Here is a 13654-nt window from a genome sequence, read left to right as displayed (position 1 = left end):
TTGTGCTCTTCCCACAGGTGATTCTGTGTATATGCTGAGGGATGTGGGAGGGAAATGGTGCTAGTCAGCTCCTTTGTTCCTGGAGAAGTGATTCTGCGAATGCTACCTCTCAGAGATGCACTTCAAGAAGAATGAATAATCTCCTCGCTGTGTGCCCCAGGCACTTTCAGAGTGCTGTCACCATACTGTCCCTGGATTGTTAGCTTGCCTTCTCTCCAGAAGCAGTGCAGTGCCCTCTGGCCTGTATCCTAGCCAAGCCCACTGACCTTTAAAATGCTAGGCTTTAAACCTTGCTGGTTGCAAGAACTAACAAAATTTAGCCCCTTTTGTTTTCCAAGCATTTGGGAAGCATTCCATTTTTGCATTTGTCTGTATTCTGCTCTCTCTCTCTCTCTCTTACCCTTCTCCACATCCATGGCTCCCTCCCCTCTGCAGCAGCTACCATCTGTTACTCCCCTAAATGACATCTCCACATTTCCTACCTTCTTCAACATGGCCTCTTATCTCCCTTTAGTTGCAGAGTTTTCTCTACCAGTCTTTCTCTATCAGTCTTCAGGTCAATATCTGGGGTATTTAGGATGACCTGATAGTTATCTACTTCTGTTCATGGAACAAGGTGAGCTTAGGGTCCTCCTACTCCACTACCATCTTTGGAACTCCATATAGTCTTATCATAATGGTTATTTTCTTATTTTGTTCCAACCAAATTTCGGCTCATTGAAAATATTTTAGTGGTGCATAATTGATGTGTTTGTGGATGGGTGTGGGTAGTAGACAGGAAGAAATTAATCTTGACATGAAATGCAACTTTTCTCTTTCTGTTGGGATTTAATTAGGATCTTTATGTTTCAACTTACCAAAAATTTAATGGGATTTTGATGGCCAAACTTTAGTTGTCTTGTAAGCTCATAATAGGAGTTGAAAATGTCAATGTATGGAATATTTGTTTAAATTTTCATTCTTGCTTTCTCTGAAGGAGCAAGTTTAGTGGTCTTGTAGAACTATAGTTGAATGTTGCAATGCTTTGAAGTATACATAGTCTTATATCTTAATAAAATGAGTGTAATGCAACATGAACTTCAACTACATTCTGAAGTCGTTGTTCATAAAGGACTCAAATCAAGACATAAAGCTACATTGACTGAAACCATACCTTACCTGGGAATCTGTCTTCATTCATTCCGTAAATATGTATTGAATGCCCATCACATACCTGTACTATTCAAGGTGCTGAGGATACAAACATAAATAAAAGGTATTTGTTCCTCAAGAACTTCACTGTACAATGGGTAACACACATTTATAATTGCAAGGTAGAGATAGTGATAGAAATATACATATAGCATCTTGGGAACATTCTGGAGTGGCAGTTTTCCCAGTCTGGATCTGGCAAGAGTTGTCTGACAAGAATTTTAAGATGAATTTGTATCTTAACTGAATATTACATATAAAAATAAGTGAAAAATTAGAAATATATGAGAGAAGGATATCAGACAGAAGAAATTGCTTAAGGATAAGGAAAGGGAGAAAGAATATGGTTTTGTGTGAGGTAATGATAATAAGGAGATCAGGACAGGAAAGAAGTAAGGTAGAGAGGCAGGTGGTGATCAGATCAGGTAAGACAGAGAAACCTGATCTTACATAAGGTGGGCACATCCATATAAGTATTGTTTTATATTTTGTTTGCTTTCCCTGTGTAATAATGCCATTCTTTGAGAATCTCTGAATATTTTTAGTTTGATTGTACATAATCCCCAAGGCTGTTCTAAACATCTTTTGGGACAGATTCTACCTTGTAACGGATTTTGCTGCCAGATGAGAAAATATTCTAGAGACTTGAGAATAGTAGTATTATCTATATGTCTTTTTTCAAATAATTTTAATATTCTTCAAAGTATATATTTATATTTTTTGCCATCCCCAGAATAAACATGTAGGGGTAATTGTGAGAATGCTCCCTTTTCGTTTTTTATTCATTGGGGGTTTTATGTTTTCATGACTCACAAGACAAACTGTGACAGTCACAATACATTATTATTAGACATAAAACATTTTTTCTTTTAAGTCAAGGAAAGCAATTCACCAAAGCCATTGAAAACATGCTTCCAAGTGAAACCAGGTAAATTGGATTTACAGTGTTTTGGGAGTATACATTTCTCATGTGCAAAGCTTATAATAATTTGAAATGATATTGATAAATATTTAGGGACAGCCATATCAACCTCGCAAGAAATTCATTCTCACTATGGAAATGGTCTTCAGTCATACCTGTAATAGAGAACATAGAATTCTTCAGCATATTGTTCTAACATGGAATAGAAAATTAAGTTCCAAGCACATCTGTCATTTCATATTTTCTGGAACTATCTTTGAAACTCTTGAGGATAAGTTAAAGTGATGGCTTCCTCCCTAAATTCTTACATGTTGGGTAGCACATTCAGAAACTGATTGATGTAATATGCAATTCACAGTACTGAATTGAAATCTTAGAGGAAAATATATTTAAGGTTTGATGCTCTTTACTTTACTAGCTTGTGTCCTATAAATGAATTCCAAAATAACTTTAAAACTCTGGCATAATGTACTGTAATGATCTTTAACCTGTCACTAATTATATGCTAAGTTTTTCTTCTATTTTTTAAATTAATTACATTTCTTTCATTATATTTGGCATATAACAATTCCAAACTGCACTATGATCTTGAAACATAACTGTCCACTGTAAGTCTGTTAAGGTGGAAAGTTAGTATTAGATATTTAGACACCCAGGTAATAAAACAGAAGCTTGCTTCTTACTTATCATGTGAATTCCTCACACACTTAGATCCCCCCCTTTTTTTTTTATAAAGTCACACCTGCCAATGAGAATCAAATATGTGAGCACAGGCTTAGAGCTGTATTTTTAATGTTTAAAAAATAAAATTCCATATTTAATTAGCATGATACATGTACCATTTGGATTACCCTACATGCTGTAATAATTAAAAGGCTTCTCTTTTTCTGAGAGAAATCTATTGATAGAAGTTTCTGTTTCTACTCTTTCTCTTTTGAAATGAATATGCATATGTATTAAGATATCTTAACTTTATATTTATATCTATATATTTATTGGGTTATATATTCAGGGATACATTTACAGAGAATATATAAGAGAGAAACTTAACAATGAATCTTGTATCAGTGGGCACCAAGAATACAGTGTCATCTGGAAATATTCCCTATTAAATGTGACTAGGTAAATAATATGTATTAATATTTTATTAGTAATTATTAATTTCAAAAATTTTAAAATAGGAATAAATGATGTATTCACTGTCTCCTATTACTTACTGATAAAATATGGAAACTGTGTCAGGGTTCCAAAGACCATGGCCAATTTTAGAGATTCATAGGAGAACTCACAGGAATAAGGATATAGTTATACATACAGCTAGGATTTACTAAAGTGAAAGGATGCAGGTGCCTGAGTGGCTCAGTCGAATAAGCATCTGGCTTCAACTCAGGTCATGATCTCATGGTTTATGAGTTAGAACCTTGCATCGGACTCTGTGCTGACAGCTCGGAGCCTGGAGCCTGCTTCAGATTCTGTGTCTCCCTGTATCTCTGCCCCTCTTCTGCTTGTACTCTGTCCCTCTCAAAAATAAACGTTAAAGAAAATTAAAGTGAAAGGATGCAAAGTACAATTAGCAAAAGAAAAAAAAAAACATACAGGGTGAAGTCTGAAGGAAACCATGCTCAAGCTTCCAAGAGTCTTCTCCTAGTAGAGTATCACAGGACATGAATAGTTTCTCCAGCAACAAATTGTGACAATATGGTTACTAGGGAAGCTCAGTTGGGACTTAGGGCCCAAGATATTTATTGGGGGCTAATCATGTTGTCCCCTCTGTCTGGCACTGTCTGGCACATACCAAAATTTGAGAGTATCACACGATAAGCAGGTGTTCAGCATAAACCACATTGCTTGCACATACAGTTTTGATATTCCAATCAGTTCTGGCAATGGTGGAAGCATCACTCCAATCCAAGTTTCCATACTTTAGTCAATGGCTGAACTTTCAAGCAGGGCTTTTTAAGGATAGCAGTCTCAGGCTTGCTATTAACTTTTTACTACACAGAAATCAAATGTATTAAACTATTTAGATTCTTGTTTGGGTATTAAAACTTTTTCCCCCTAGAGTATTAATGTGCTTTAGTAACTGAATTTACACACTGATTGGGAGATATTAACTTCAAGGTTTCTTTAGGCCAACCAAACATCTGGTGTCTATAAATTTTAGATTACTGTGAAATAAATAAGGATTGATTTTCATTGCAATAGAGAAATTGTATTTAAGATGTTATTTCTATAAATGGTGAGTCTCATTCATTTTTGGTAATTTTTATATAACTTCTATTTTAAGGATAAGGTTCTCTGACCAAACTTGGGGAAAAACACAAGCTGAGGTATATATAGTGCTATGGAGTGACTATGTTTTCTTAAATTTGGGAAATAAAGAAAGAGAAGAAATACATATGTTCATTATTTAAATTAATAGTGCTGATTTTGGGTTCTTGAAGTTTAATTTTCAATTACTCTATGTTCTTCAAATAATTCTTTATACTCACCCAGACTGTTCATTTTAATTTTTTTAATGTTTATTTTTACTTTTTATTTTTTTGAGAAAGAGACAGAGTGCAGTTGGGGGAGTGGCAGAGGGAGAGGGAGACACAGAATCTGAAGCAGGCTCCAGGTTCTGTGTTGTCAGCACAGACCCTAATGTGGGTCTCAAACTCATGATCCTCAATATTATGACCTGTACCAAAGTTGGAGACTTAACTGACTGAGTGACCCAGGAGCCCCCAGACTGAATATTTTAATGCACAAATCTGATAATATGATGCTTATTCTGAACCCCTTCGATCATCATGATTGCTCTGACTTTCAGTCACTCTCATTTCTCTCTGTTCCCTCCATTACTGTGTTTTTGCCAATATTAGTCCTTCTGCCTGACATTCTCTACTTTTCTCTTTTTATCTATCTTGCTTCTTATCATACTTCAGCTTTCAGCCCATGTATCACTTCCTTAATATTTTTAACTGGCCAGGATTGGTCCTATTGTAATAAATGGGTCAGCATAGAATCATATACTTTCTTTCTCTGGAAGTGGTCACAGTTGAAAATTGACATTTCTTGAAATGATATTGATTAATGTCTGTACTTCCCATTAGACCGAAAACTCCAGTATATCCTCAGTGTGTAGCAGAATTCCAGGCCTGTTGTGTGTATTCAATAAATGTTTATAACATGAAAACTTTGGGCCGTTTTAAGTTGTTCATACCCTTGGATCATCAGAATTAAGGTAGAGATCTAACTCTCTTACATATGGAATTTTGTATATATATATGGCAAGTAAGCTATAGCTAAAACAAGACCTTAAAAAAACCCTGTGGCGGGGCGCCTGGGTGGCTTAGTCGGTTAAGCGTCCGACTTTCACTTGGGTCGTGATCTAGCGGTTCGTGGGTTCGAGCCCCTCTTCAGGCTCTGTGCTGACTGCCAGCTCAGAGCCTGGAGCCTGTTTCAGTCTGTGACTCCCTCTCTCTCTGACCCTCCCCTGCTTACACTGTCTCTCTCTCTCTCTCCTAGAAATTAAAAAAAAAAAAAAGTTTAAAAAAAAACAAAACTCTGTGGCATATTTAAGTCATTAATGTGGAGGGGTGTTATGCTCACTGTGCAGAGGAAGAATGGACCCCTACTCAAAATTTATTTCATATATTGAGACTAGAGATGTCATCCTGCACCAAGTGTGTATGAAAAGACTTATCACTCACATAGTGAGGCTTTCTGGGGAGAGTAGGGCATATTCCTAAGGTGGCCCACACAGAAGACCATCCAGTGAGCCTTTTTGTTGCACTGGATATCAGTCTTTCTCCTAAGCACTCTGAACAAAAGGCCAATTCCTGGTTGAAACATACATCCTGAGCTTAGCATTAGTGGTGGTATATGTTGGAATTAAGACACATGTTTTAATCTAAGATACACAGATCTTGACCAAGACACATGATCCAGGGCCACTTTAAGGAAAGCCCCAATTCCATACTCAAGTCCCTAGATGCCAAATAGTGAAATGTCCTACATAGATCAGTTAAATCCTAACAGAAGCTCACTAGACCTCAGCAAATGTAGCACAACATAGCCCAGCTCAAAGCACAAGTTGGTCAGCAGGCAGCAGCTCAAAGTGCATGCTCTTCAGCAGGCAGAAGAGTCTGTTAGCAAGCCAAAGCAAGAGAAGAAAGACCACCCACAGTGGCAGTTATCATCTAGACATGCATGCTGTGCCCATTGTTATGGCCACTCTGCAGAGGAGAGATGGGTCTCCCACCCAAAATTTGCTTAAGAATTTGAGAATAATGATACCATACATGCACCAAAAGACTGTGAAAAATCTAATTACTTATATGATGAGACTTTCTGGGGGAGAGCAGACATGTTCCTAAGCAGAGTCAAAAATGGGTTTGAGCTAACAGGGAAAGGGGACTGGGTTGGGATTTTACTGTGGTTAGCAGTGGGGTTGGGTTGAGGGTTTCTGTGTGCAGGGGTCAGGGCTTGAGTGTTTTGAACTTCCTGATGTCAGCAAAAGAAGGAACATCTGAGCTTTCTTATTATCAACTTGCCCAGTCAGAAGTAGAGAAGGGGATGGGAAAAGAGGAGAGCTGGAAATCTGTCAGCTATCAACCATCAAACATGGAATCAGACTCTATATTACACGAGGGTGGGAAAGATCTGCATGTTATACGCAGTTCGCAGTATCCTCACTGACCAGAGACCACCGGGGAGACCGAGTCACGCATGCAAAGGCAAAGGGCTTTATTACGGGCTTAAGCTCGGGCTCACAGACTTCACCAGTGCCCTGGATCCATGCTGAGAGCCCCGAACAAGGGCAGAGTAGGGTTTTTATGGGGTTTGTGACTGGGGAGTTACAGAAGTTGTGACATGGGAACAGTGATCCAATCATAATTATACAACATCACTGACAGAGGGTTTGACCATACACACTGTCTAGAGTATTCGTTACTTTTGGCGGGATCCAATTACAACGTTTAGAGTACCTTTAAATTTAACCAATCACAGAGCGAGCCTAAGCTCTTACTCAGCGACTAACGGGTCGCCTAACTTTAACATTAGGTAACAGGGTCCTATCTATAGTTTCTATCTCCAGGCCTCTCCCTTAACAATGTGGAGGGTGGTCGCTGACCTTTCCTGATTGGGTGTTGCAAGGGTGGTTTCTCCTGCCTTGGGCAATGTGTAACTGCCTGATAGTTTCGGGGAAGCTGAAACTCAGGCCTTCTAGTTTAGAGGGGAAACTTAAAGCCTGTCATGGAGTCAGTTTGGTTTAGACGTTTAGACTTGTGGCCTTACAGTGTATATTTCTGAGTGGCCTGTTTTGGTGTTTGAAGTATGTCTGTTGTTAAGAAATGTTGGGTATACTATTTTTATGTAAAGGATCTATTATATGTGTTAAAAACCATGCCTGAGATAACCTTTCCTGCTCTCTTCTTAAATTCTCAAATTATATAATATGATATAAAGATTTACTATAATACTGATTTACTAAGTCAATTATTGGCATTGTATGCTTTAATTACTATTCTATGAGTCCAGTTCAAAATCATGAATTCTATCTGAATTTTATGGTGTTGTCGTACAGAATTCATATAGGAAGTCAGTCAGCTAAAATGGGCATGAGGTGGGCTCCTGGGTGCCTCAGTTGGTTAAGCATCCAGCTCTTCATTTTGGCTCAGGTTGTGTCCTCCCAGTTTGTGAGATCGAGCCCCATGTTGGACTCTGTGCTGGGCGTGGAGCCTGCTTAAGAGTGTTTCTCTTCCTCTCCGTCTGTCCCCTCCCTTTGTTCCCTCCCACTGTACACATCTCTGTGTGTGTGCATACTCTTTCTCTTAAAAAAAAAAAATTAAAAAAAGTATGAGCATGAGCAAATAAACTTCTTATTTGAACAGTCATTACAATTTATTACTTAACTATGGCCACAATATGTAAATATTTGTTTAAAAGATCAAATGTAAAACTAAACTATAGGCCGATTTAATAAGAGTTCTCATAAGAGCGGTCTCTTTTTCAGTTATGTGGGTTGCGGTTGGTTAGTTCTGGCCTTGTAGTTTTAAGTTGTGTTTTGGCATAATTCTCCTAGAAATTGACTATTGGCACGAATCTTTCACTATACAACACTTAATTTATTTTTAAAATGGTCTGATATGAATAGAATGTAAATTAAATGAAGAAAAGTATTCTTTTTTTGTTTGGTTCATTGCTATACCCTCAGTGCCGGAACAATGTAATACTAGCTACTAAATAAGTATTTGTAATTGGTTTCTTTGATAAGAAGTACTTTTTGCCTTTTTGATATTAAAAATAGTTAATTATAATCTTGTTAAGTTATAAGCCTAATTTCAATTTCAGAATTTTGGCATTCCTCAGAGTACCATGTTGTTTGTTTAAATTTAAATATATTAAGACAAGTAATTAGAAACAGCAATCCACTGGAAACTTTAGAAGGAATAACATATAAAGTGATTTATTAAGTTTATGCACATACACTAATTAATTATATTTATTTGGTACATTTGAGTTTAAGTATATAGAAAAAACATATGAGCTCAATGACAGGTTGTATATTATAGTCAGTTTTCAAAAGAACTAGATATGTAAGGTTGTTATTTTAGATTCTCTTTCTTTTTCAAGGAACTATATCATCTTATTACAGTTTCTCTTAGTTTCCATTTAAAAAAATATTACTGGAAATACTGTGAGTGATTAAGAATAAGGAGTATAGATTCAGATTGCCATGGTTGGACTTTGGACGAGTTACTCACCCCTCTATAACTCAATTTCCTTATCTGTAAAATGTGGTTAACAGAAGTAGTATCTATCTCATAAGGTTACTGTGAAGATTAAATGAGATAATGCATGTAAAGCGTTTAACATGTTTCTGAGCACGTAAGAAAAGTGCTCGATAAACTTTAATGTTTATCAAATTTTAGTGATGACTTAAGTGTATCATTGTAAGTAACATGTGGCTCAACTTGCACCTCCATAGCCTCATTTTAAAACACAACTTATTTCTTCATATAACTTATAGTCTTTTAATTTTCTAATTTAAATTCCCAAGAAAAGCATATAGTTGACTCAGATCACAATTTTGGGTCAAATCACAGAAATTGTAGCTCTCTGTCCTAAGTTAGCTCAGTCTAATCAGTTGTGAAGAGGCGAGGTATGGCCCAAAAGGTACAAAACATGGCTGCTTAGACAGTAGGGGCTGTGGGCCTATGGAGCAATGTTTCTAATTTAACACATATGCACTTATACATACATACAAATACCGATGTGTGTGTACTGCTTGTTTGCAGATGAGATTGGGTGTATTCAAGGTGGTATGCCCATTGACCTGTGTTTTTCAAATAATTGCCTTTATTTATAGTCAAATAACATGTAATATCAATTAAGCTATTTCATTAATGGAAATTATCATGATTAGTCAATGGTGTGAAATCTATTTATACAGTTGATTTGTTTAAAAAATGTGCTTGCTTATGTGTTTTCCTCACATTTGGAAATACTTAATTCATTTGACTTTTAAAGTATTTCAAAGTTGAAATGATATTTATGAGAATAGAGGTTATTTGAAACTTAGTTGGAACTATATTTTATTTTCCAAAATAAATTCACTGACATCAAGATTTTAACAAACAGAAAGCAAAATTGAAAATAGATTAAATGTGGTTTAAAATAAAGAGGCTGATAATATGTTAGATATGCTTTGGCAAGTCAGGCTAATGTTGTCTTTGACTATTGGATCTGTGATAAAATGGATTTCTAGGGCAATTTTACTTTTTTACACTTTGCAACTGAACAATTGCATATATTTGTAGCCTAGTCTAATAGCCCTGAGGATGAGGACCATCTACTTTATATTGAATTTAAAATCTTCTCAGGGGAGGTGAAGAATATTCTCTCCTGTACTTTTCTAGGCTTATCCATCTAAATAACATAATGTTGATTTTAATTATCTAGTCCAGATACCTACATGTGAAAGAAATACCTAGAAGTTTTCTTTAACCCAGAATGTTATGAAGATGATGATAGAATTCATTGAAAACATTAAACCAATTTCCCTAATGACATCAATATACAACTGAATAATAAGGGAGTAATGAGTTCCAGTTGTAATTTCCAGTTTTCCCCCATTAAGGTACTAGTGCTAATCTTTAACAATTAACTGGGGAAAGTTTCTGCAGTGATTCTAAGTGGACCTTCTCTAGGTACTGTGTGGGTTTTGTTCTGTATAATCTCTACTCTGCAAAGATCAACTATTTATTTTTTATTTTTTTTGCCTTTGTTAGGTTAAGCAGAAAGGAGTCTAGTAAAAGGGTTCATAGATCTTCTGGATGGCTGGAAGACCAGTCAAGAACCAAGGGTGATAAGGCATAGGTAAGAGCCTAAAAAAAGGAATAGTTCTGCACTCTGATGCTTCTAGACACCTGCTACCACTGCCTATTCCCATTATTCATTGCTGCCAAGCAGTTCTCCTGCTGACTTGGAGCTATGAAATAGTTCAATGTCTCCCTAGCTTCCTTGGTTTGTGACTAGTTTATTAGAATTTCCTTGTCCTCAGTGCTTGATATTTTGAGGCATACTGGTCAATTTCTGTTGTTGTTGTTGTTGTTGTTTTCAGAAGTCTTTTGATTTGGGTTTGTCCACTGTCTTCTCTTAGACAGGGTTCATAGTTGTTGTTTTGGAGAAGACCACAAAGTTACATGCTATTCTCATCATATCATATAAAGGGTGCATGCGTCTAACCTGAGTTATCATTGATGATTTTGCCTTTGTCACCTCTTTGAGGTAGTGATGGCCAGGTTTCTCTACTGTGATGTCACTTTTTCCCCATTCTGTACTTTGGATATAAGTCACTAAAGAAGTTTACCCTGGGGAATCAGGAGGTGAGATGGTAAGTTAGAAATTAAGTTTCACCTCCTGGAGGGGGTGGATATCAACATAAATTATTTGGAAACTTTCTGTAGAAAGACTTGTTTTTTCTTCCCCATTAATTTATTTACTTAATAATTAATTTATATCTATATGGACTCATATATATTTATTTTATGGGATATAACCTAATAGTACATTTTTTATGTTGTTGCTTAAATTGTTCCACATTTGGCCATTGAGGGCTCTTTCAAGATTGGTTCTGTGGCTCTTTGGCATGCCCTTATTCAGAGTATTTTCAATTATGATATCTTTTCAACTTCTCAGGTATCTAAGATATTGCACCTGCTGGTGAATTGCATTTCAGGACATTGCCTGTCAAAGTTACGGCAATTGTTCCCCTAGTGCATACTAGGCCTTATTCCTAGTGATGGGATCATCATTACCAGACAGGTTATTCAGATCAAAATTCCATCTTAAACTGGGCTTCCCAGAACTATTCCTGGTATCATGTTTTCTAGGATGGGTTCCCTGGGCAACACATTCTGAACCAGAGTGAAGCTTTGGGGAGTGCTTTTAGAAAAGTGCCTGTGAGAAGGTAGGAACAGCAACATGGGCAGAAAGTGAAGCCAAACCACAGTGCATTTCCCATGGGGAGCTGTGAAGTTGGGAGTGACCCTATAGACATGCTTTTAGTTAAGACAAAGGGTAGGTAAGGGTAGATTCTGGCTCAGGTCATGATCTCACAGTTTATGAGTTTGAGCCTTGCAATGGGTTCTGTGCTGGCAGCATGGAGCTTACTTGGGATTTTCTCCCTCCCTCTCTCTCTGCCCTTCCTCTGCTCATGTGCACTCCTATTTTCTCTCTCCCTTTCCCTCCCTGCCTCTCTCTCTCAAAATAATTAAACATTTTTTAAAAAAATGTAAAGTCCCTGTTACCACTGTCAAAAAAAGATGGACATAATTCATGATTCTTATAGTCTTTTGGAAACATATTATCCCTGGAATGATTTTGTATTTTTCCACATTACCCATTGTTTAATTTAAAAAGACAGAGGTCAAAATTGAACAAAGATTCGACTCAAAAACAGAGGGTGATATAATGTTAGCTTTTGTTTGTTTATCTGTTTGTTTTTACCGTGAATGAAGCATTTGGCATGAGTAGCTTTTATAATTGATGACTAAATACAGGTCAGTCTTCTAATGGCTTTATTTGAACTTTACTTTTTGTTGTGGTGACATTTCAAGTAATCATGAAATGTCATAGATGAAATGAAACCAAACTAAATTCATATAACATAACATTTTATTTTGTCATTGGCCATATTAAAATGCCTTTTGATAATGCTTTTGTAATTTTTTACAAGTAGTTTTATTATTGACATTTTGGTAGGTCCTATTTTAAAATAGACATTTAAATACAACTCAGTATATCATAATTTACTTAGATAGTATATAAGTAAAATTTCTAAACATAAGTTTTGCAAAAGAGTGCAGTTTTATGTTATAATATTAGGTAATATATTGCAATTCATATATATATTTCTGGAAAAGAAAATATTAAAACAATTAATTTATTACAAACACTATAAAAAGTCTTTTTGTAGATGGTTTTCAATAATGTTCCTTTTACCTTACCCTATCCCATAATCTATAATTTGCTTTGGTTTACATTGGCAAGTAATTAAAACCATTTGAATGCAAGAATACTAATATTCTACTTGAAGAATATAATTTTTTCCTCTAAAATGCTTAATTACCTAATGAAAAACTTCAGATTTTCTATTAATTTGTTAATAGAAATTTGTTAATTTCATTAAGTTGTTAAATTAATGAACTTCCTCTAAAATATTAAAGGTCACTTGATTAAACTTGGTATAATTTTTAACAGCCACAAAATAATGATAGTACATATTTCTATATTTCTGGGAATAAGGGCTATGTCATTCTTATAAGTTATATTCTTTATTTTTAAAAGTTTTTTGGAAGTTTTTATTTATTTATTTTGAGATAAAGTGAGCAAGTGGGTGGAGGGGCAGAGATATAGAGAGAGAGATGGAGAGAGAGAATCCCAAGAAGGCTCTGCTGTCAGTGCAGAGTCTGATGTAAGACTCGATCATTTGACAGTGAGATCATGACCTGAGCTGAGATCAAGAGTTGGATGCTTAACAGACTGAGCCACCCAGGCACTCCAAGAAATATTTTTTTAAAATATCCATTGCACTGGGTGCCTGGGTGGCTCAGTTAGTTGAGCATCTGACTTAAGCTTAGATCATGGTCTTGTGTTTTGTGGGTTTGAGCCCCATGTCGGGCTCAGTGCTGATGGCTTAGAGACTGGAGCCTGTTTCAGATTCTGTGTCTCCTTCTCTTTCTGCCCCTCCCCCACTTGTACTCAGTCTCTGTTGCTCTCAAAAATGAATAAACATTAAAAGAGGTTTAAAAAATGTTATCCATTGCACTTAGGCTAAAAGAATAAGAGAACATTTGATTTTATGTGAATTTAAGGCCTACTTTTTCTGCTTGAAGCATTGGGTTGTGCTTGTATTGGCAATATCCCAACTATCCTCCTTTTATTTTTTCATTCTGTGAAGTTTTGATGAAATTAAAAACAAACAAACAAAACTTTATGTTGCTAAATGAAATGAGTAACTGTTTGCATTTGTGATTCCTTAAGTTTGTA

General features: G+C 36.0%; 1 protein-coding gene across 10 annotated transcripts in view; it reads left to right on the top strand.

The window, feature by feature from the left end:
* Positions 1-13654, top strand: part of MAPK10 (mitogen-activated protein kinase 10) — a 297586-nt gene that overhangs the window by 120230 nt on the left and 163702 nt on the right. For 8 of the 10 annotated variants that reach the window (XM_039250564.1, XM_039250563.1, XM_039250557.1 and 5 more), the window contains one exon: positions 10393-10480. The exons of the other annotated variants lie outside the window; for them this stretch is intronic. The gene's annotated coding sequence lies outside the window, so the exon portion shown is untranslated. The remainder of the gene's footprint in view (positions 1-10392; positions 10481-13654) is intronic. 10 annotated transcript variants of the gene reach the window in all.

This window comes from Hyaena hyaena, unplaced genomic scaffold, assembly GCF_003009895.1.
Source record: "Hyaena hyaena isolate Hyena2069 unplaced genomic scaffold, ASM300989v1 scaffold_373, whole genome shotgun sequence".
In the NCBI taxonomy this organism is placed as follows: domain Eukaryota; kingdom Metazoa; phylum Chordata; class Mammalia; order Carnivora; family Hyaenidae; genus Hyaena; species Hyaena hyaena.
The sequence above is the reverse complement of the archived record's forward strand: the minus strand, read 5'-3'. Positions and strand labels throughout refer to the sequence as shown.